Genomic DNA, 23,110 nt, shown 5'->3' on the forward strand with positions numbered 1-23,110 from the left:
AAATGGCTGACCCGATTTGCAAAAAGCAAAAAATTGGGATAAATGTGTGAATAAATTAGTGCCTAATCTGCTGTAAATATAGGGTAGATAAAAAAGCTTGAAAAAAAAAAGAACGGTTAAGTTATTCCAGTAAGAAAATTCTGAACAAGTGATCGGAGAGTAACATGGGTCGAGAGCTTATTTTGAGAAAAAATCTGCGCCGAAAAAAACATGCTTAGGCTAATAGAAACGTATAATTGTGTTATTCAATACTAGCCTCTGCCAGCGATTTTAATCTAATTTGTATTTTTATGAACAAAATTTGGCAGTGTTAATTGTTTCGTTTGTTTTTATTATTTTAAAGAATCCGTCTTCAGGTCGCCATAGAACAGGGCCTCGCGAAATCTGTCTTGCCCACATCAAATTTAGGTCCTGCCCCGCCACTGTCGGCACCCACCAGCACCAGCCCGCTATTGCATTCTTCTCGGGTAGTGGGTAGGTTGGATAAAAATATTGAGGGTAAAAGCACAAAATACAACAGAAGTCAATCTCATGTATGTACTTCACTTTTCATGCCTAAACTCGGCGGTCGCGCTAGGGCTGTCAACTTTTTTATGCGCATAAAACTAACGTGGTAGTGGTACTCGTATCTAATTATTTGATTTATTATTGAGAATAAAACAGGAAAAATGAAATATAAACCAATAATAATAAAATATTTAATGTGGCATACAAGAGGTTAATAAACACTTTCAACGGAAATTCGTTTGAACGAGATACCGAACTTTTTCAGAAACCGCAATTTATAATTTTGTTATTCACACATATATACTTACCCTACTCTTCACTTGCGAAAAAAATATTTTTGTATGTAATGGGGTGGTACAGTCCTTGATCTAAGCTTGTTTCTACCTACAGAAACCTTGATGTGCGAGTTTTATTTCGTCTACCTTACAACATACTCTCGCCATGATCACAAAAATTATCAACTCCTACTAGTAATAATCTTTGAGGGTAGGTAGGCAGGCAGGTTCGCCTGGGTCGACACTAGCAAAACTTATTACGGTATTGGGCCAGAGACAGCCGGGGCGCTTACCTACCCACCTAACTGTACCTACCTACTGCGTTTATTAAGCGAACCATCGAAATATGAGAAAATAAGTAGGTACATACTATAGGTAATACGGCAGGCTAAAAAAACGACAGTTCACTGTTTTAACTGTTTATTGTTGTATTAAAACAACCGTCCACTGAACGTTTATAATACGACTTTTTTTGTTGCTCTATTACTTTTACTATTACTTTTTCTTTTGTTCTTAAAATTAAAAATATTACAGTCAAATTACAGTTAGGTAGGTATCACAACGCGTGCACATTTATCTACCTTGTGTGTGACGCGCGTATCTCTAGAAAACGGCAGCCGCGCTCGCACTGTTTTGAGTTGTTCTGAGACAGCGCGTCTGTGAACACGCACACATAGACACCTATGTCTGCGTGACTCGAACGCGTTTTGTATGTAGATTGACTTCTGTACCTATGTATTTTGTGGTAAAAGTAAGGCGAGCGAGTTAATATATACGTGAAAAATCTAGTTTACTAGTAAACCTTACTAGTTTACCAGTAAACTAGATTTTGAGGTAGAAAAGTTGAGCATGAAGATTGAGAAGGAATATGACAGCTATCAAATTTTTATTCCAAAACATAAGGAGGACGTTTTAATTCGTGATGAATTCTGGCCCGATGGAATTTCTTATCAGAGCGTTTTATTAATTTTAGAAATAATTTTGGAGATAAAGCTGAGCCACGGAAATTAAACACTAACATTGGATATCAAAATTATTAAACCAGTGAGAATTATCAGTTTCAACTGCAAAAGTGTAAAAAAATCGCTTGACTGTATTAGACGACTATGTGTATCAGTGGATATAATAGCTCTGCAAGAAACATGGTTGATGCCCCACGACTGAACGTTCATAAGCTGGGTACTCACTAAGCAGTGTAGCACGTAACGTATCAGATACGGTTTCAAGTGAGTACGTAGGCACGAGCCCGCTGCGAGCCGCTCGCGCGTGGAGCGCTGTAAGCTCGCAGTGACCCGCCGAGTGGCGGTTTCACTGCGAACACAAAGGCGGCTCGCAGTGTGCTCGTGAGGACCGTGGACGAGCCGTACCCACTTGCAAGTTGATACCGTATCTGATACGTTACGTGCTACACTGCTAAGTAAGTACCCAGCTTTAGGTACAATACATGAGGACTTTGCGTATACTGGGACTTCATCGGTGGATGCTTCGGGTGGAATACTGCAAGGTAGGCCTTACGGAGGAGTAGTAGGTAATCCTCTGGAGGAAACGTTTATTCTCATTAGTGACAGTTGTACAGTGTAACGTCTAACAGCCATACAAGGTCAACTGTCGAACAGAAAGTTGCTTGTTTTTTCGGTTTAGGTATATGCCTAATAGTTGCGTTGATAACATTGTTCAGTTCACTGATTGTTTGAGCGAAATGAATGCTATTATAGAAAACAGTGATAGTCAGGAGGTTATAATGCTCACATAAATGAATTATTTTACTATGAACTGTTGAAGTTTTGTGAGGAACAGTACTGGGCATGTGCCGATGCGGTATTTTTATGTAGCGATACTTATACATTTGTTAGTGAAGCACACGGGTGTAATCGATGGCTCGACCATTGCGTTGTTACTAAGTCTGCCATTCAAACGATATCTAGTGTGGAAGTACTGTATGGCACGTATTGCTCGGATCACTTTCCGATTAAGCTGGAATGTAATTTTAATTTGATTAAAACGAATTTTGCGTTACCTAATAGGACCGATAGTAAAATAAGATGGGGAGAACGAGACCCAGAGCAGATTAAGTTATAGGAAAAATTTTGTACCTAACTCATGGTTGTCTAAGATAGATTTCCCGTCAGAATTTATGAATTCGCAACATTTCGTATTAACATACTTCTTACGAATTGTCAGTACTTTAGAAACAAGACCTTATTTAAAATTAAACTATCAATAGTTTTTAAGTTCTGTAGTAATCAGTTATATTAAATTCCTTATATACTTTATTATATACTCCCCCTAAACACTTTATTATGTACCCCCTTATGTACTTCCTTATGTACTCCCCTTATATTCTCTCCTTTTGTACACTCCTTATGTGCTTACCTTCTGAACTTTCTTAAGTACTTCCTTATATACTGTATTATGTACTCCCCTTATGTACTTCCTTATGTACTCCCCCTTACATACTCCCATTATGTACTCCCCTTATATACTCCCATTATGTACTCCCCTTATGTACTCCCCTTATGTACTCCCCTTATGTACTCCTTATGTACACGGAAAGACGGGGGAAACCTCGAGAGGCTAATCGTGACCGGTAAAGTGGATGGGAAAAGGCCTCGCGGTCGCAGCCCCATACGTTGGTCCGACCAGATCCGCACTGCTCTTGACTCCACGGTGCACAGTGCCCTTCACATCACCAGAGACAGAAACAGATGGAAAAATACCATACGTTCGAAGGTGGACACTGGGAGGTCACGACCCTCAGCATTGAGGAATTACGACGCAAGGAGGATTGTAATCCTTTATCTTCTCTAATCTATACATATCCTTATGTACTCACCTTATGAACTGTCTTATGTACCACGAAGAAGGATGAATAATTAGTGATGCAGCGGGTCTTAGCTCTTAAGCTGCCGCAGTGTAATCTGAATGGCTCTTCAAATGTCAGTTCGTTGATCTTTTCAGCTATTAAGTTACTTGGTACTGAGTTAAATGAAGATCGACAAATGTATAGAAATAATGTACATATTAAGTATAACTTTTCTGGTTGATTTTTTACACCTTCTATCCGAAAAACCCAAATATTTTACGGAACCCATTTTTTTTCCAAAATAAAATTGAGCCTATGTTACTCGTGGATAATGTAGCTTTCGGATGGTGAAATAATTTTTTAAAACGGTCCAGTAGTTTTTGAGCCTATTCATTACAACCAAACAAACAAACAAAGTTTTCCTTTTTATAATATTAGTGTAGAAGTGTAGAAAAGGCTTCTGGGCCTCCCGGACGTACACCCAGCCTACGCTTTGCTACGTGTCTGGCTACGAACCTACGAAAGTTTTGCAACGTAGTCGCGTAGTCCAACCAACAATGTTTGAGCGATATGTAAGTCACTTGAACAAGATATTTTAATAATCATCATCATCATCATCTCAGCCATAGGACGTCCACTGCTGAACATAAGCCTCCCCCTTACATATCCACAGATATCTGATAGACCTGACCAGATATTTTAATAGCAAACATTTATTGGTTACGCCATCTGTGGCTCTTTTCATCCATTTTGTGCAATCTAAACAGCTTACTTCCTACAAATATTTGCGTCATAGCTTGAAGATGGCACCTGTTATTATTTAAACCAATTCACTTTCCAAGTAGTAACACTTCTAATAAATTTGTTATTTACACATGTCATAGTAACCTGATTGCTGGAAGAAAATTATATGGAATTTCAAATAAGATGATTCTCCTCAAAGTTGTCAAATATGGAATACTCGCTTCATCCAGAAAACAATAGGTAATGGCGTCAAAAATTTAAATAACAAACGTCGTAAAAGTATGTATAACAAACGAACAAAAATAAAATTTAATTTATACTTGCATCGAATTAAAACTCATCGACGAGAGTGAATTATTATTTCTTTCAGGATGAGGGCACTACTGTCGAGCAGCTATGTCTATGCTTATGTACTTTTATTATTATTGTATTTGGTACGTCGACTTTCAACTTAAACCTCTTAGTGCGTCATGAGAGCCTAGTGCTTCAAATATTGCACCGCCTGAATGGATCAATAGTTTCACTCGAGCACGTGGTATTCAGTGTTTGTTTCCATGACAACGCTGCACCTAACTTCAAGTTATTCATAACAATTGAAATATTTTCATCAATTCAGGGGAAGTTGCATACTTTTTCGGAGAAATTTTTAATAATAACTTTTAGGCATGTCATTATGTCTTACATTCTAAATAATTGTATCACATTTCTGTTAAAAAACATCACTAATCATCTAAAGAAAGTGAAATGAAATATTTTAACGTTAAATGCTTAAAGAGATTTTCCAAAGCGCTTACAAAACGCAGATCATATTGAACTTTCAAGCGAGAGACCATAGAGTTAAATGTTACATGGCTTACGCTAGTACTTATTGCTTTTAGGCTGACGAACTTTTTTGATGCGACCTCTTTAGGTTTATAGGATCCTGGTATTCTGCCACGTATTTTAGCCCACGTCACGACTTTACGCAGGCGCTCTGAGTACGAAACCACGTGCTTTATTTAAAGTTGGCACGAAAACAATGTGAAAACAGTAATGGATGAGCAGCCAATTCTTCGTTTTATGAATACGAATAACTTTTTTTAGGTAAACTTCAGTAATTACAATGATTATCAGAAATATGATAATTTTATGTTATAACTACTTATAAGTATTTTACTTGATATTTTTTAACCTTTTATTGCAAAATCTCCCGGTTTAGGTATGCATGATTGTCTGTAAAAAAGCGGATGCTTTTAAAAAGTGAAAAAAAAAAACAAATTTAATAATAGTTAAAACATATTTTTAAATGTTTTTTTATATTTAATATTTAAAAATGTAATTTATATGTTTGAAAAATAAATAAATGATAAGCAAAATGATTAACACACTCACTTATTCTTGCGAACAAATAAATAAAAATATTTTTTCAAGTTTTTTTGAAAACCTACGCACACCTTCTTTTTGTACATTAAGCTTGGTGTTTTGATTTTATTTGTAGGATCCAAAGAATTACGTAAAAACTTTATCTTATACCAATTCTGTTTTGGAAGAGCTTTCGCAGGAGCTAGTCGCCTTTGTAGTTTCTCGCGGTACTAGGCACTCATGAATTAATAGGAGTAGTAGCTTCGATAGTGCATATCGACGGGTAAAAGGCAAAAGGGGTCAAGCACCACAGATCATATTGTTCAGGAGAGTAAAAAGAAAGTTTTAAAAAATAATATCTCATTATTGCTTTATTGAATCACATCATAATCTTCAGAAAAGTTTACTAAAATACAATGTTCTTTAATAATTTTACATCAAAATAAGCCTGAGATCAATAGTTTCAAAGATAGATGTCGCTTGACCCCAGGTTTTAATCATGTTTATCGTTTTCGCGAGGGGTCAAGCACCAATATTTAATGTTGGAATATTTAGATTTTGGCCTAAGCTCCAGGCGCTGGCGCGCGCTGAGTGGATCAAATGCAACGTAATGAAAATAACATTATTTAAGAAAGGGGCCAAGCGCCAATTATGTTTAGTTGACCATTTTTGCTATTGGTGTAAGCGACGTTATAGCTATTAAACAAATAAAAGAAAAATGGATACAAACGACATATTTACTTCTAATATTGTTTTTAAAATTATGCCAAATGACAAGGCGATACAAAACCGTAATACACAAAATGGTCCTTCAACCAAGCAAGGTAAAGTTGGTGTCGCTTGAGCACTTTTGGCAAGTATCGATTTGGCACTTCAGTACAAATAATTCTTTGGTACAAGTGACTTTTTTTCATGCTAGGAAAACGATATTACGACCATTCGAAAGAGAAAAAATAGTGGAGTTGGGGTCAATAAAAAAGTTAAAATCGCAAAATGTGGCGCTTGACCCCTTTTGCCTTTTTACCGTCGATATAACTGGAAATTGTAGTTGGTACGATATATGTTTTCCCCATTTCCCCATACATTCAGGTGGTGTTCGAAGGATGTGTTGCTAGAAGTACTGCCTTCTTGTTTTCACTAAAGCAATTTGCACGAGTCTAGATAGAGATAGTGATAAAACCTCACACAGGCTGCCGCCACCCCCTACATCATAGACTAGCTACCTACAGAAGTGAGTTTTTTCCTCCTAATGTTTTTTGAATGGACTAGCACCCGCCCCGGCTTCGAAATGCTATATAATGTATATTATTATACATATAAACCTTCCTCTTCAATCACTCTATCTATTTAAAAAAATGCATGAAAATCGGTCGCGTAGTTTTGAAGATTTGAGCGTACAAAGGGTCAGAAAAAGTGACGTTGTTTAAACGACGATACTATGTAGTAATGAGTTTCGTTTAGCTAAATGGGGTATTTAACCTTTACAACCTAGACAAGGCTTTAAGGATGTCAAAAAAAATCTTTTGGTTGTAGAATAAATGACCTGTTATAACTGAGGTACTCAACCTATGAATAATTGCGACATTCAGAGATTAATACCTTCATTTAAAAGGTTTGACGTCGAGTTTGTAAGTAGTAAAAAATATTCAACCCTTGAAGACATGAAATCATAGGCGTGTCTACTCTAACCCCTAATTAATCTATGAAAATGGCTTTGAGGGTAAACTTGTACCAGTGTTACCAATAAGTTACAATTTTCCAATTTTAAAGTAATTTACATAATGTTTGTTAAAAACAGAAAACAGACTTTTGAGGGTTGATATTTTAGCTGAAACAAAAAGCCGCATGGTTAACAAATATTAATCTTTCATAAAGAATCATCAGCACCCCGCGTGTGGTTACTACAGTGAGGTGGAAATAAAATCCATACAAAATAAGAAAATTATAATTTATGCGTGAATGATGTTGGGTTTAGGTCATAACGAGCCGGGAATTATGCTCCTCAACTTTTACCCAGTTTTTAGAAGACATGTAGGAAAACACCAATTAATATTGGCAATACAGATGACGTGATTGGTTGTAGCTCTCCCCTAGACCATAGCTCACTACAGACGTCCTTGTCGCTCCAGTACTAATATACATAAAAGACATTTTGAAATTTTAACCTTCGAGTAAATCTTAATTTCAAAATCAACACCAAAATAAAAATATATGAAAAATCCTTGTTCGATAAATCTACCACATGGTTATCTTAGATTGTGTGTAGAGTGAGTAAATTTTTCAGGAAAAAATATTGAAATTGAAATCCTGAATCGCGCAATCAGTGTTTTCCTGAGAGTTCGAGTGAAGGCAAATTTCAGGTCGAACTGTCGGAGGTCCGTAGCTTCTCAGGAAGCGGTTCTGTCGTTAGACCGTCATGAATGTAGCGACATAAAATTACTGGTACTTCGTATGCGATCACCGACATACGCTGTTAAAAAAAAAACATAAAAATGCAAAAAAAAGAGATTCGTCTCGACCCCACTGCAGAAGCTGATTTGACCTCTTTTGCCACTTTTAAATTTATTTGTTAAAGTTTACCTGAGTAATTTTTATCAATTTTGTTACATTTTTTATTTTTTTTGGTACCTATATGGATTATGAATACAAAAGAGAGCTTATTTGAAATTCGTTACGATTAAGAACTAGGTTCAGCGGTGGAGCGCAATTGACTGATGATGATGATGATGACGATGATTAACGACGTATGTAAACAAGAAACTTTGATTAATTTGAATATGGACAACTTGGAAAGGGAAGTAGATATTAGAATAATAATAAAAGGTGCCGCCATCTTTAAGCTCTGCCGCAAACAATTGTAGGCCCTGTACTGTCTAGGTTCCACAAAATTGATGAAGAGAGCCACAGATGGCGTGACCAGGTATATTGCACCCTCAAGTTTAATATCAATTGGTGTAAATATAAAAAGGTGCAATTTAGTAAAGTTCAAATTATTTTTAATATCGTAAAAATGGGTTTCTGCTTGTAAAACAGTGCAACTTATCAAACTTACTTTTGCTCTTTAAATGTTTTGAAGTGACTTAGATTTTTACTTTTTACAACTAAAAACGAAAAGGGGACTTAAAACCTTATTTATTGATTTCCTTGCGTTACTAATTTTCTCAGCGCTTGAACATTCTTGGTTTGACTACGCGACTACGACGCAAAGCTTTCGTAGCGTCGTAGCCCGATTTCGTAGCAAAGCGTAGGCTGAGAGCAGTGCATAGTTTCCGAATAAGCTGAAATCTGCGGTTGCTATGGATACGCCTGGCGTGCGGAGTACTAGAGCTACATAAACCAGAAGTGGTTTATTTGAAAACTTAACTATATAAGCGGTTCAGTCGTTTATACATATATAGAGAAACTCGTCAATGTCAATAAACGTACATATGGCATAAAAAATATATAGAGAATTTCAATCTCGATCTCACTGCAGAAGATCCACTGACTACTTTAAAAATTAGTTTTGAAAGTTTAGTCAAAGTCATTTAACCCATTAGAAGTTACTGTACTCGATGGAGTACAGTCATATTCCTAGAACTCGTAAAGTTAATGTAGTTAACCTTGTTATTTTACTTAATTATAATACCCTTTCACTATATGAAAAATATTATGTGCGTAGCGTGATTTTCTTTCACATAAAAATCCATAAAAAATAATAATAAAAAAACATATTTTTCTTGTATTTTGTGTTTTTCTGTTCGCAATTCTATATGAAAACAAAGAAAATTCCAAAATAAACTAAATTCGGTCAAAAAATAATAAGAATAATGAAATTTTCATACAAAATGTATGGGAGCGAATGTCTGTCAGCAGGCTCTCTAGATGGTGTTGGGATCGAGTTACATCACGCTATGGTTTCGTTCTCCTCCGGAATATAAGTAGTCCCGAGCGAACTGTGTCTCTTTGTAAGGTACGTATCATTCTATGATTCTGACGTGGTATAAGTGACTAATTTTTGAAAGGAAGTTTTGCCTGAAGCTTCCTAAAAATACATGAAAAATTAATACCCTAGAATAGACTTCATATAAAGTCCATTTCACGAAAGAAGTCCCGCAGACGCAGCCCTGGTGTCTTTGCGACAGCTTAGTAAATGCCTAAAAAATATAGTTCCACAATTTTCTGCGGGACTTCTTTCGTGAAATGGACTTTAGTCCTACCAGTAATAACATTATTGTTTATTACTCTTCGTATTATGTTATTGGCGTTCATAATTTTCAATCGAACACATAAATATTACTTACTCATTATATTTAGTGTTGTTAAGGTCATAAATTATTTAAAAAATATATGCAAATCTTAACTATAAATAGGTATGTATGTAGTACACTCGATCATTACACGATTAAAACCGTGTGTCAGTCATAATATTTTATAATGTGGCACCTACAAAAACAAAGTAGTTTATTGATACTATATATTTTATTGTATATTACTAATACTTATGGCTGTTAAAAGTTTTACGAAAAACGCTTTAGCATGTCAATATTATAAACGAGGTGAGGTCGGGTATTATAATATACAGGTGCTATTATTAAGTTCAGGAGTTGGCGCTAGATAGGTGCAAATGGAAGGAGCTGCACCGACAAGAGCTGGGCTCTTAAATTAATGATGATGATTATTAAATTTATGCTATCTTTAAGCTCTGAGGTAAACTCTTCTGACGAGTGAGCTATTTTATTTAAATGACACAGATGCTGTAATTAACTTTATTTTTAAATCTTATCAGCCTTACTTATAAAATAATAAGTTATACTTAAGAGATGTTTAAGAAAAAATCTTACTTATAAACGTGGCTGAAATAAATCATTTTCTTAGCAATGTCTTAAATGAGCTGTCAAATTAAGTAGCCTCACACCCTTGTTTAACCCGCTAATTATCAAAATGGCTGGATTCTTACCAGCTGATTTTTCATTTCCGGTTTATTGACAGCTCAACTTTTTAATTTTATATTTTACGGATGCCATTGTTGCCATTACACAACATTTTGATGACAAATATTTTTTTAAGCTACCAACATTCCGGTAGTGTTGAGAAATTAGTATGTTTTTATGTCATTATCTGTTCATTACTTAAGACATGCTTAAGCAACGTTTATAGGTCAAAATAATTTAATCACTACTTAAGGCTTTAAGTAGTAATTACTTAAAACATTGCTTAGAAGATGATTTGTTGATTTTTATAAGTAAGGCTGATTATTTATATTTAAACCGCAAGAGTATTATCAATTAGTATGAAATTGTACAACCTAATCATAAGTACACAAATTATTGGTAAGTCGTAGAAAATGTGTTTGTCATTTAAGGTTATTTATCGAATACTAGCCGTTTTCCCGCGGTTTCACCCGCGTCCCGTGGTAACTACTGCCCGTACCGGGATAAAATATAGCCTATGTTACTCGTGGATAATGTAGCTTTCGAATGGTGAAAGAATTTTTAAAAACTGTCCAGTAGTTTTTGAGCCTATTCATTACAACCAAACAAACAAACAAAGTTTTCCTCTTTATAATATTAGTATTAGTATAGATGTACTTACTCTTAAAATAAAATATATTGGCGCGACTAACATATAATAATTTTAAATATTGAACACAAAAGGGGACTTAATATCCTTGCGTCAATAAGTTTAATAGGCATGGCGAATGAAAAAAGTAATAAGTCAGTCTTTTACATCACCTTAAAATAATGGACAGGTATTTTTTCCTTTCTCTCACAAATAACAACGAAGATACAGTACGAGTGAATTTTGTGTCAAGTCACTTCTAAGAAAACATTTTAGACGTGACGTCACGAGACCTCATTTTGCTGTGTTATATCCTAGTAATGTGTTGTTAAAATAAAAAAAACGTGTTCAATATTTTTGGCAATCTAAAATGTGAACTAGTTATGTAATTAGGTAGTTAGTTTCTATTTTAACCTAGTCATCACACCTATTCTCCACACTCAAACATTCTTGGTTTGCCTACGCGACTACGACGCGACACTTTCGTAGCTGCGTAGCCAGCTGCGTAGCAATCCGTAAGCTGGGAGTCTGGCTACCGAATAAGCTGAAATCTGCGGTTGCTATGGATACGCCTGGCGTGCGAAGTACTAGAGCTACATGAATGAAAAGTAGTTCACTTTAAAGAAGAACCTAACTAGCATTGTAAATGTTGTGTTTTTTATATAACGAAATAAAATAAACTGATATGTTTTTTTCATAACTCATTATTTATTTCAAAGATATTTACGATAAAGATAAAAAACTATCCTATTAAAAAAAAAAACAAAACTAAAAATCATCATAAAAATCATCCCACTCGTTGTCGACTGGGAGTGTGCCCAAGAGGCAGCTGAACTGAAATGATTTATCATCATCTCCCGAGCCTTTTCCCAACTATGTTGGGGTCGGTTTAAAGTCTAACCGGATGCAGCCAACTACCAGCGTTTTACAAGGAGCGACTGCCTATCTGACCTCCTTAACCCAGTTACCCCGTGGGTGTACCTGAACTGAAATGATCAATATATAAAATAAACTGATTCAAATGCAAATAAGATCACTAACTTAATAGTTTAATTTATTTATTTTATTTATATCAGTTCGGATTTCAAATCAATTCAAAAATGTTCACTATAATGGAATTCAAAATCTGAAATAATATAATCAACATACTTATTTAACATTATTCTACAGTACGCGGTTTTAGCACTTTAAACAAAAGAATACAAATATATGGAACAACATTTATTCAATTTAGTTAGTCCAGGAGTTTCAATCAAATCTCCTACACCTACAAACTTTCGTTCTACCAGGGGAGCATAAATTCAAAGAATTATTCCCATCCACCTTGTCAGAACATAGATGGAAATTGTACTTAGTACACATAGATTAATAGACTTTCCCAGCTTGATTCGAAATATGTACTGCCTAAATTAGTGCGTTCCTGCTCTAGTCAATGGGGATGTTGTGAGACGAGAAAGAGGTAGATAGGGTTCCCGTTGTTCTAGGACTTTCCCGCGCCTTTGTTGCTGTTAAGAACTTTTAATGAAAATGTGTTTGTACACATCGATTTAATAGACTTTCCCAGTTTGATTGGAAATATGTACTGCCCAAATTAGTGCGTTCCTGTTCTGGTTAATGGGGATGCTGTGAGATGAGAAAGAGGTAGATAGCTTTCCCGATGTTTTAGGACTTTCCCGCGCTTTCGTTGCTGTTACGAACTTTTTGATTATACTATATTAGTATGCGTAGATTAATAGAATTTCCCCAGTTTGATTCGAAAGATGTACTGCCTAAATTAGTGCCTTCCTGCTCTTGTCAATGTGGATGCTGGGTGACTAGACAGAGTAAGATAAGTTTCCCGCGTTTTTATTATCTTCCCGCTCTTTTAGGTCTTTCCGACGCTTTTGTTGCTACAAACAAATTTTTGAAATGTTTTCAAGCTTTGTAGTTGATTTACCTTTTTAATTAAAATTGTGTATTATACATTTATATATGAATAACGCTTTAAGGAATAAATTAAAATCCAGAAAGTTAAGAAGATTATATAATACGTGAAAATATAGCCATTGAAAAGTTATAGGACATTTTTGATATTGCTACGGTTGCTAAGCTTTCGTAGCCGTTTGCTACGCCATAGCTATCGAGTAGTCTATTTAAAGATTGAGAACTCTCAGGGGAGTTCTTTCATTTTGACAACAGCACCAAGATATAAAAACGCGTAGTATGCTAAAATAAATCTCAGATCATCGAGTTACCAAGTAGGTATACACAAACAATGCGCTACAATGTACATAATATGCAAATTAATATACAATTTTCTATACATATACATGTTGTTTTAATGTCTTTTTTTCATAAAACTACAGTGTTAAATACATCAAACAGTGCTTGTCGTTGAAAAGCAGCGTTCGATATTTCATCGACACAAACACTAGGACGACAGGAATGGCAAGGATCTAGATCTAGGGAACATTATGAACTCTGTACTTTTTCAATATTTTCAAAGCAGGCGATAAATAAATTCAGAAAATAAAGGGCTAAGGTGGGTTAGTTGTATGCGCCTATGTTAATTATTAAAATAAAAATATGTAATTTAAGAAAACGTAAAATTTATCTGCTTTTCAACTTAAAAACACTCCACTTCGAGTGTATTTGAGAGTGGCGTAACTACATTAGTTTTATGGTATCCTAGTATAGGTGCCGGCTAATAAAATGGCGGACATGATGTTACGAAGATATATACATATGTAGTGAGTGTTATTCAAAATACCGTAGTACAAATATACCTAATTGCCAAAAAAACTTTTTGGGAGTCGATTTAATTTAATTTTTTTGTAAAAAGTTTTTTATTTTTGGGTGTTCAGTGAGAAGCCATTGCCATTGTCTACTTAATCCGTTAAATCCATTAAAGTTAAAGCTTTATTAAATCTATGAAAATAAACTCTTTTGCAAAAAAAGCGGGACACCTACGCGAAATCTTGGTTTTATGGACTTCACGTGTATTTCAAAGGGTTTTAATGACTGTAGTATGTTACTACCATCCGAAGGGCTAGCCAGGCATGCATTATCAATTTTGTAGAATTGCTAAAGCCATGTATTCACTGAGAAACAATTGTTTACAAACACTGTTTCAGAAACAATCAATCAACAATCATAATAAAGTTAATCCTAGGCGGAATACGATTAATTTTAATTTTGGTGGAAATGGCACTTATGAAACCCATTGATTTAAAAGAAAAAATGTTAGATGCTCCCCTTATTTGCAATACAGCTCACTTATTTTACGTGCAAAGGCTTTTAATAGTGCTCATCGTAAAGCTTATTTGAAGCACTACAAAACATATTTGTATTAGAATGTATAAAATGCATCTGCTCGCCGCTACATGACCACAACGATTAAATTTCAGACAAAATAAAAAACGGCTTTGATCTTTAATATCTAGCTTAATATTGCACTTAGAACACTTTATAAAAAAACTAATTGTTCGTTGTTTTACCTGATACAATTTTGTTCTTTATAAAATTTTCGATAAAACGTATATTTTTGGAGATATTTGCAAATAACCGATGAAAAACGTGAAAAAATTGCGATTTTTCAATTGCCGATAACTTGAAAAGTATTTTTTCAAAAACTTTATAGGCAACTATTGCTTATAATTAGGTCTTCTATCGATATCCGAGGTTATTTTGCAAAAAAAATCGGAGGTAAGACCATATTTTTCGCTTCAATGACTGCACTAACACCAATTGACGTATAAATACTGAAACGATGTTGGCAATTATAAACTTTGTTGTGAGGGTAAATTTATAACTAATACAATGCATCATCCAACGGACAGCAATGGAAAAATACAGTGGTGCAAGAGAGACAAATATGTGATTAGCATAATTTACTTTAAACGGTGCGACAGGCAAAACAAAAAGCATGCGGTGACCAATAACAAAAGCGAAGTGTTAACGCGCCTAATGAGCCAGGGGTGCACACAGCGGGCGCGGCGCGGGGGGACGGGACGGGACGCGACACTGAGCAGTTGTAATGTACTAGATGATCTTCAGCTTTTATTATCTTCATTTTCCGTGCAGATGCTATGAATTCTTCCTTCACATATCTGTTAATAAAACTCACAATAATCGAGTTGTACGTAGGTATCCTGAAATATAATTTATTTGGGTCTTTGAAAAAATGTTATCCCACTGTCATGCTAATCTTTTCAACAATTTGAAACAGGTTCTCATCTTTTTTGAGGCACACCCTTTATCTCAACATTATTAAGGCGCGATCTCTGCTCACTATTAAAAATTTGAGTCTGTAATTCACCGACACATAAAAATCTCTAATTGAAGGTGATTAGAGATTTTTATATAAGCAACATTTTAACTAATCACTACTTTAATTCATGTTTATAAGTAAGGCTGTTAATGTTAAACTACAAAACTAAAGTTAAATTGCATGCTGTAATGTTTTTCGCCCATCAAAAGATGTCGTTACTAGGTGGGGGGCGTGGCTTCCTGAATCACGCTATTAAGGCCTTGCCAAATAGCAGCCTTGCATATACCAGGACTGCATAAACCCAAAGCGGTAGTTTGATGTTTTGGGGAAGTAGTACTATGAACTTATGACTTAATATTTCTTGCCAAAATTTTAGGAACAAGTTAGATAAACTTGACTTTATTTTGATTTTAATTAACCTTGTCCTACCCTCAAAAGTTATTTTTATAAAGAATTAATAAAGAAGAATTTTTTAAGCATTTCAACGTAAGGTGGAAACTTTCATGACCCTTTAAAATAGTAGTCGTACGTTTGAAGGACGAAAATCCTATCGAGGATCGAAAATGTTTTATTTTTGACTTTAGTTTTTCAGTGGATTTTAATGTTATTCAAAAAAAAAAAAAACAAATGTTGCTTACAAAATCGTAAACGAAAGTTTGTACGCGAAAAGGCTTTAAGTAGGTCATACGTTAGTTCAATTTTCAGCCGCAATGACCTGTATATCAGGGGTATGCGTAGGGCGCTGCTGTCACACATTGCACTGTCATGGACGATACAGATTGCGTATTTGGTTACAGTTAGCATGTGGCACATTAGCTCAGCCCGGATAGAGCGTCACTCCGTGGTTCGAGAGTGAAGGTCGTGGGTTCAAGTCCCTCATCTGTCACTTATCATTTTACTCTTTCTTCAATGAAATATACTTTATTCATGTTATTTCTGAGCTTAAATCTGTAAAAGTTTGAATAAAAACGAAATTTTCTTAAAGAAAAGTTTATATGTGCCCGAGGAAGCATAGTGAAACTAATTACTTAGAAGACGTGATAGATGGTGTAGATTATTCAATTTTCAATCGTTTCTATACACATATATGGCCTTACTACAAAAACTTAAACACCTGATTTACACTTGTCTAAAAAAATTGTGGCTGCAAAATACATATCGACGGTAAAAAGGCAAAAGGGGTCAAGCGCCACATTTTGCGATTTTAACTTTTTTATTGACCCCAACTCCACTATTTTTTCTCTTTCGAATGGTCGTAATATCGTTTTCCTAGCATGAAAAAAAGTCACTTGTACCAAAGAATTATTTGTACTGAAGTGCCAAATCGATACTTGCCAAAAGTGCTCAAGCGACACCAACTTTACCTTGCTTGGTTGAAGGACCATTTTGTGTATTACGGTTTTGTATCGCCTTGTCATTTGGCATAATTTTAAAAACAATATTAGAAGTAAATATGTCGTTTGTATCCATTTTTCTTTTATTTGTTTAATAGCTATAACGTCGCTTACACCAATAGCAAAAATGGTCAACTAAACATAATTGGCGCTTGGCCCCTTTCTTAAATAATGTTATTTTCATTACGTTGCATTTGATCCACTCAGCGCGCGCCAGCGCCTGGAGCTTAGGCCAAAATCTAAATATTCCAACATTAAATATTGGTGCTTGACCCCTCGCGAAAACGATAAACATGATTAAAACCTGGGGTCAAGCGACATCTATCTTTGAAACTATTGATCTCAGGCTTATTTTGATGTAAAATTATTAAAGAACATTGTATTTTAGTAAACTTTTCTGAAGATTATGATGTGATTCAATAAAGCAATAATGAGATATTATTTTTTAAAACTTTCTTTTTACTCTCCTGAACAATATGATCTGTGGTGCTTGACCCCTTTTGCCTTTTACCCGTCGATATGTCAACGTCATAATTTGACATTTTTTTAGACAAGGCTTAAACTGACGTTTAAAAGTTTTTGTGGTAAGACGGATAATGTTTACTAAAATGTTGCTATTTATTACTGAAAAAAATGTGGACGAGGTCAATGAAATATATCCAAACTATCTAAATCCATTCTAAACTGTTATAAATGCGAAAGTAACTCTGTCTGTGTGCCTGTCTTTTCTTCATGTCTTGTAAATTGTATTGTCGGTTGTATGTGGATTGGTCCTGTTCGTAAATTCTAAATTGGTTCCGTTGTATTTTATCGATTAAAAGGTTTAGTTACTGGTTGTCTAGTTGTTGTTTAATGTACGTTTAGTTTGATCTCGATTATTAGTAGTTACTGTAGTTAGTTAGTATGTTTATTAAAATTGTAAGTCTATGTTTGTTTTAACTTTTAAATGAATAAGAACTTGTTTCTTTTAAATTATTTAGTTTTAAGCTTGGCTTGGATAGGTTGTAATGTATATATATTTAAATTGTTATAAGTTCGTAATTCGTATCTTTTTTGAATTCTTTAGTTTTTGTGATGGTGATGAAATTAAGTTTACAACCATATCTCGCATTATCCACCGAGTACTACGGCGTACTATATTACTTAGTAGAATGCTACGAGTTTGCGAATAATATTAGTTGTATATTATTCGTAGCTACGACTTGTGATAGCATTTGTTACAGTGAGTATGACTTTGATTACAAAAACCAGTTTGACGTAAACTGTGAACAAGTAATAAGTAATACCGTCTTGTATCGGCACCTGCTCTTTATACAGCAGTAAGTGGTTTGTCTCATTGTGTATTTTTACATCAGATTTTTTTAAAACCGCTTTCACAGTAAATGTGATTGTAAAATGTCACTAGCTCAGTGGTTAGCCAGATATAATGAATATATGCATCACGTCTGAATTTGATTTGAATTGAAAAAGTTTTCGGTCACGTGTTGGTTCTTAGGTATACATAGGTCGCTTTGTCCCCATTATATATAGTTGCTGTCACCGCTGCAATTAAAAATCGCCCTCTAATCAGCAGATACAACAGTATTAACAACAGCCTGAAAACTCGGTAATGCAACAGTAAAAGCCTCAAATAATACTAGGACATCATAAACTGAAAGAGCTTGGCTGAAAGGTTCAGAAGTTAGCTGATGGAATTAAGGCCATCTATGTTCACATTGCTGCCATAGCTTGAGCTGTTGTGGAATACAAAAACAGGTCTTTGCAGAGGTAAAAAATAGATGGCAACATTTTAAATTATGCAATGTCAGTCGGCAATTTTCCATCAATGGAGCCCTAAAATATTACCAGGATCTCATAAGCAAGAGGAAGTGATATGGGGAAAGAAGGCCATCTGTGTAAATTACTTAAAACTTTCAATTATAGTTACTTTCAATTATAGAAACTGTTGCATGGTACGCTGATAGGTGGCATTATTTTAAATTATACGAATTGGCTAGTCATTTTCCATCAAAACGACCCTAAAATGTTACCAGGAGTGCATAAGCGGATGGAAGTAGTCTGAAACAGGCAAGGACATCTGTGTATCAATCTGAACATCACGCAGCTTCAATAAGTTGCAGAACGTAACTTGGGTTTAGAAAGGCTTGTAAGTTTTGGTACCGATAGAAAATAGATGGCAACATTTTCAATTATGCAGTTATTTTGCCCGGTCATTTTACATCAATAGGACACTGAAATGATACTAAGTCTTCATAGGCAGGTAGGAGATGGAAGAAACTAGAGACTTCTATGCAAATCCGTTGAACATCAACTAGTCTTCATGTACTCGTCTTTGCAACTGCAACCACTTGAAACCAGCCCAAGTGCTCACAGACTCTTTCGAGAAATCAGCCAGCGGTTAGTGGAGTCCACTCGTGACCAAAAGGCTGGCCTATATTTTGGTCAAAGAATATGCTGAAATGAAATGCAAAAAAGGCTGGCTGCATTACCACGCTGAGTGGCAATGCAGCCAGCCTTTTGGGCACGATCCCCGCTGACAGCGATGCGGATGAGTTTTTTGATGCTCAGTTTTTATTTTTGCAAATATGTAGTTTAGATAGGATAATTATTAGGTAGTAGGTTTTTTATTAGAATAGTTTTCATTTTATTTTAATTGTAAAAATAATTAATGTAATAGATTAAATAAATCATCTTAATTTTAGCACTATTTTCACAGCAAACCTCTTTAATGAAGCTCAAAGCTACTTTAATTGAATTTCATGATTAGCGATCTATTTACTTGCTTATGTAGATATAAATTGGTTTTGTACTACAGTTTATGTTTATAAATAACCAACATTTTAATAATTATTATATTAAAGAGTATAATATCAAGAGATGGCGTTGCTGGAACAATTGCTGCGCTCTAAATCTCGCAAGTTTTGCCACACGACAGTACCAGGAGTGAATAAACGCGAGGTGCTTCATCTGAATCCAACTTTACATTCTCACAAAACTTTTAAATTAGTTCAAACAAATGTAAAATTCTTAATGTAAATAAGTTATTTATGATAAAATATTAATCATGGTTTCCAATCTACAGCAACAAACATTGTTTATGAAAATTGATAGTTAAAAAAACTGAAAGACACGATTTTAACACGCATATTTGTTTAATTGATAAATTGGATTGACGTTTCTTAGCTAGTTATGTATTGTCATCAGAAAATTGATATGAATATTGATTGATCAGAGCGTGTGCAAAATTTCATCCTAATTGAAGTCCGGGGGAAGTGGGTCAAATTAAGATTTCAAGATTTTCTTACATACATACAAGTGAAGCTAATATAAGCGTGTTAAAAAGTAAGACCAAGACCGGTCTCACAATGTTTTTAATAATAGTGAAGGTAATAATTATAACAAGATCTCGCATTACACACTGAGTGCTACGGCGTAGTACACTTACGTAGCATTATACTACGAGTTGACGAGTAATCTTATATATAAAATGTTCGTGTCACAATATTAGTTGCCTTACCTCCGAAACGGCTTTACTGATTTTCACCAAATCTTACTGGCTATTTTTAAGTGATAATTATTTTACCTAGAAATAATTAACACAACAAAACAACGTTTACGAGGTCAGCTAGTACTAGTACTATATTATTCGTAGCCTAGGACTACTGATAATATTTGCAACTGTGTGTATTTTTGCGTGTGTGGGTCTAATAACATAAAGCTTATTTAATGTAAAAATCGAGCAAATAAGAGCAAACTTCCAAGGGGCTATTTCTACGTGGTTTAAATATCCCGCTTATCTCGGCACCACCACTTAAACAGTAGTTAACAAGAACCCTGAAATCTTTATTACATGTGTAGCTAGCAATGAGTGAAAAATAAGGCTTTGGTCAAACGTATTCTGTCATCTTATGACAATAAGTAGTGGCCCGCCCAATGTAATTGACTGAATTTCAAGTTCCCGTAGGTATTTTACGTGCTCTTGGTAAAGTAAGGTTCCAAAACAGCTTTCCTGCGGTGTTGTATCCTGACAAATATAAACAAATTAAGTCTGCTTATCAGCATTCATATCTCTCGGGCTTGCAGACGTATTTCTCACATTGCATGCTCTTACAGCGGTCTGTGTGAACGGACCCTTTATCATCTTTCCTGTCACCGTTAGAAATTTTTTTCCCTCAAGATATGGAGTTACCCGGATATGGCGCTATGTAAAAACCAGGTTGAAAACTCCGTAATAAGCCATCGGTAAAAACCTTAAATCTTACTAGGACTGCATGAACTGAAAGAGCTTGGCTGAAAGGTTCAGAAGTTAGCTGATGGAATTAGGGCCATCTATGATCACTCCCGGCATGTCGACACTCGCATTGCTGCCACAGCTTTAGCTGATGAGGAATACAAAACCAAGACTTTGCAAAGGTAAAAAATAGATGGCATCATTTTAAATTATGCAATGCCAGTCAGCAATTTTCCATCAATTGAACCCCAAAATATTACCAGGATCTCATAAACAAGAAGAAGTGATGTGAGGAAAGAAAGGCCAACTATGTTAATTCTTCAAAACTTTCAATCTAAGTGACTTCACCAATTGCGAAACTGTTGCATGGGACGCTGATAGGTGGCATTATTTTAAATTATACGAATTCGCTAGTCATTTTCCATCAAAACGACCCCAAAATGTTACCAGGACTGCATAAGCGGATGAAAGTAGTCTGAAACAAGCAAGGACATCTGTGTATCAATCTGAACATCATGCAGTTTCAATAAGTTGCAGTACGTAACTTGTTTTTAGAAACGCTTGTAAGTTTTGTTGCAGATGGAAAATAGATGGCATCAATTTAACTATGCAGTCATTTTTCCCGGTAATTTTACATCAATAGGACACTGAAATGATACTAGGACTTCACAGGCAGGTAGGAGATTGAGGAAACTTGAGACTTCTATGCAAATCCATTGAACATCAACCAGTCTTCAGGTACTCGTCTTTGCAATTGCAACCACTTGAAACCAGCCCAAGTGCCTACAGACTCTTTCGAGAAATCAGCAAGCGGTTACTGGAGTCCACTCGAGACCAAAAGGCTGGCCTATACTTTGGTTAAAGAATTGCCATTCAGCGTGGCAATGCAGCCAGCCTTTTGGGCACGATCCCCGCTGACAGCGATGCGGATTTCTGTAAATATGTAATTTAGATAGGATAATTATTAGATAGTAGGTTTTTATATTAGAATAGTTGTTTTTTAATTTTAATTGTCAAAATAATTAATGCAATGATGATGAGATGATAAATCATCTTAATGTTAGAACTATTTTCACAGCGAAACTCTTTAATTAAGCTCAAAGCCACTTTAATTGAATTTCATGATTGGCAACTTATTCACTTTATGTAGATATAAATTGTAACCGTAAAACGTGTAAAAGATAGATACATAAATAACCAACATTTTATTAATTATTATATTAACGAGAGTAATATCAAGAGATGGCGTTGCTGGAACAATTGCTGCGCTCTGAATCTCGCAAGTTTTGCCACACGACAGTACCAGGAGTGAATAAACGCGAGGTGCTTCATCTGAGTCTAACTTTACGTTCTCACAAAACTTTTTAATTAGTTCATACAAGAGTAACATTCTTAATGTAAACAAGTTATTTATGATAAAAGATTAATCATGGTTACCTACAGCAACATACAGCAACAAACATTGTTTATGAAAATTGATAGTTAAAAAAACTGAAAGACACGATTTTAACACGCATATTTGTTTGGTTGATAAATTGGATTGACGTTTCTTAGCTAGTCATGTATTGTCATCAGAAAATTGATATGAATATTGAGTGTACAGAGGGTATGCAAAATTTCATCCTAATTAAAGACCCGGGAAGTGGGTCAAATTAAGATTCCAAGATTTTCTTACATAGTTACAAGTGAAGCTAATATAAGCATATTAAAAAGCAAGACCAAATCCGGTCTCACAATGTTTTTAATAATAGTGAAGGTAATAATTATAACAAGATCTCGCATTACACACTGAGTGCTACGGCGTAGTATAATTACGTAGCATTATGCTACGAGTTTACGAGTAATCTTATGTATCTTTCTCGTGTCACAATGTTAGTAGCCTTAATCCTCCGAAACAGCTTTACTTATTTTCATCTTTTACTGGTTATTTTTCATACCATAGAAATAATTTATATGGCAAAACAACGTTTACGAGGTCAGCTATTACTAGTACTATATTATTCGTAGCCTACGACTTCTGATAAT

The 23,110-nt window shown here is 35.0% G+C and overlaps 1 long non-coding RNA gene across 1 annotated transcript in view; it reads right to left on the bottom strand.

Moving 5' to 3' along the window:
* The window catches only part of LOC126054100 (uncharacterized), a 219,134-nt gene that overhangs the window by 232 nt on the left and 195,792 nt on the right, over window positions 1–23,110 (bottom strand). The gene's annotated exons all lie outside the window — the stretch shown is intronic.

Source organism: Helicoverpa armigera, chromosome 1 (assembly GCF_030705265.1).
Source record: "Helicoverpa armigera isolate CAAS_96S chromosome 1, ASM3070526v1, whole genome shotgun sequence".
In the NCBI taxonomy this organism is placed as follows: Eukaryota; Metazoa; Arthropoda; class Insecta; order Lepidoptera; family Noctuidae; genus Helicoverpa; species Helicoverpa armigera.